This window comes from Panthera onca, chromosome A1, assembly GCF_046562875.1.
Source record: "Panthera onca isolate mPanOnc1 chromosome A1, mPanOnc1 haplotype 2, whole genome shotgun sequence".
Taxonomy (NCBI): Eukaryota; Metazoa; Chordata; class Mammalia; order Carnivora; family Felidae; genus Panthera; species Panthera onca.
This window is the reverse complement of record NC_138339.1, coordinates 20,832,444-20,834,928: the sequence shown is the minus strand read 5'-3', so window position 1 is coordinate 20,834,928 and position 2,485 is coordinate 20,832,444. Positions and strand designations below refer to the sequence as shown.

Below are 2,485 nucleotides of genomic sequence, written 5' to 3'. Positions count from 1 at the left end.
AAACAAACAACCCAATTAAAAAAGGGAAGTGTGGACATGGAGGTGCATGATGATTGGCTACCAGGAGGAACTGGAGGGAAGCCAGCAGCAGGCAAACTGTAGAGAGGCTTCTAGCTCCTGTGAGTGAGGAACCATTATCCTTATGGGCCACCATCCAGGAAGTAGACTGTAAAGGAAGAAACTACTGGGGTTGCTTGGGAGGAACCGAGATTCTAGGTAAGGATTCACTGAACTTTTTTGGCATGTGTTGACAAGAGGGATTCAGAGGTTTTAGTCACTTAACCTGACATAGCTAATGTCTCTGCTGAGCCAGACTGTTTGTGGTGGGGAAGAAAGTGGCCCAGATTGAGCGAACCTCAGGTCTTCTGAAAAGAGTCCATCTGAAAAGGCCAGTCTCTGTGCCCTTTTTCCATGGCGACCTCTAGGATGAGCTGATGCTATAGTGGCTTATCATGGCCCAGTGGAGAGTGTGGCTTATAACTCATGAACTGGGAATTTGACTTTGCAGCACCCTGAGATTCTCTGTATGGTATCCAACTGCTGGAAAATGAGCCAAAGTCCTCACTGGAGCACATTATATGCCTATTCTGAAGGTGGTAACCTTTCTTAAAGCACTACTCTTTGAACTTACAATATTGAATGATAAGGACTTCATAGAGACTTATGATAGCTGTTCACACATTATAAAACATCTATCTAGGGTCTCCTAGTAGGAGGTGGAGAACTCTTGCAAGTTGCTGCTTTTCTGAAGAATAACATGACATATGCTTTGGTCCACTAGTTGGACAAACTTTATCCCCTCAAAATTACTGTAATTTCACAAGATTTGAACTTATTTGGGGGGCAAAGGATTTTCTTTACATGGGTCAAAAAAAAAAAAGGACACAGAGCTAAATACAGAATTGAACCAACTCCTGGATTTACTTCTATAAGCTTGTCCATTTGGAATTTAGTTAGATGCCAACTTAAAGAATTCATTGGATAGTATTAATTTTGCTTCTGTGACACATCCACAAAAACATCCATCCTGGAAAGTTAGAACATACAAAGGAAAACCTCAAGTTTCTATCACTGAAAAGGTAAAATCCATGTATTATGATAAACAAGATATAGCAGATACAAGGCAAGTCATTGGAACTATCACTGATAAGTGTCATTTAGAAGGAATCATGAAGGGCCTCCTGGGTGACTCAGTGAAGTGACTGATTGGCTCAGGTCACAATCTCACAGTCAGCTGGCTCTGCTCTGACAGTGTGGAGCCTGCTTAGGATTCTCTCTCTCCCTCTCTCTCTGCTCCTCCCCTATTTTCAGGCACACATGCTCTTTCTCAAAATAAAAACATAAACGTTAAAAATTTTTTAGAAGAAATCATGCCAAATGTTACCATCAGCTTGGGTCTTTCTACCAATGGATCTCCACTTCAGATTATTCTAGTTCATCCTTGTGTGACTTCTCTGGACTCTGCCATTCTTCTACTAGCATTGATGCAATGGATGATTCTGTACTTAGTGGACCTTACAAATTTCCATTCACTCCTCCTTTAGAGTCATTCAGCTTATGCTACTATACTCACAGGTCCCTGTCCCACTAATTTTGGGTTTTTATCAAATGAAATAGGAAGAATTACAAGTAAAAATAGCAATTAATTTTAAAACTTCATGAAAGTGTGAAAAATAATTTTGAATTCTGTACAGCTCCTATACCTTATCATAATAGAATTCCAATCACACATGTGAAATGCAAAGTTGGTTTTGGCCAGCTTGAAGTGTTTTGAAAGAAAAGCTTATTGATGTGGATTATTGAACACAAGTTCCCCAAATCAATGGAAATTAGTGTTTCTGGAACTGTAACTTTGGGAGCCAAGAATCATGAGAAGCAGCCATTTGACCATATTTGCATTGGAGGCACAGCATATTTAAAGCTTCATTTCACAATCTTAGATTACACATTCACTGGTTGTTATGTGGATAAGAATTCAGTTTAAGTTTGTGCATCAGTAAAACCAAAAGTAAGTACATACCAGAAACTAACTTCTTCAATGACATCTGGAATTCTGAAACTTCTGCTCTAGTCACATATGGATCATTACTACCATAATTATCTTATATTTAAATAGGATTTATATAACAGTAACATAGCTTAAAATAATAATAGTCTTTTATTTTTAATGTATATGCATATAACCTATGAGTAAAAAACATCATATGAATGATTTAATTATAATAACACTTAAGTTTAATGTTTCTAGTCTGACATAGTTTGAAAGTACATTTTAAAGACTAATGTCTATTTTGCTACTCTTTGATTTTACTCAAATATGATCCAGAGCACAAAACAGGAGCTATTCATTTTAGGCTTATCTTAGACTAGTCCTGAGTCACCCTATCATCTACGTTCCTTCCCTTCCCTATGGTAGATGTAGCTAATCAGTCACAGCCTTCTTTCTCTACTGAGTCTTCCTGGATATGGGCTCAGGCTCCTTATC

General features: G+C 38.1%; 1 pseudogene; it reads left to right on the top strand.

Annotated features, from left to right (window-relative positions):
- The first annotated feature begins 372 nt into the window (after nt 1–372).
- LOC132680102 (AP-5 complex subunit mu-1 pseudogene) lies at nt 373–2,097 on the top strand (annotated as a pseudogene).
- Nucleotides 2,098–2,485: the final 388 nt, after the last annotated feature.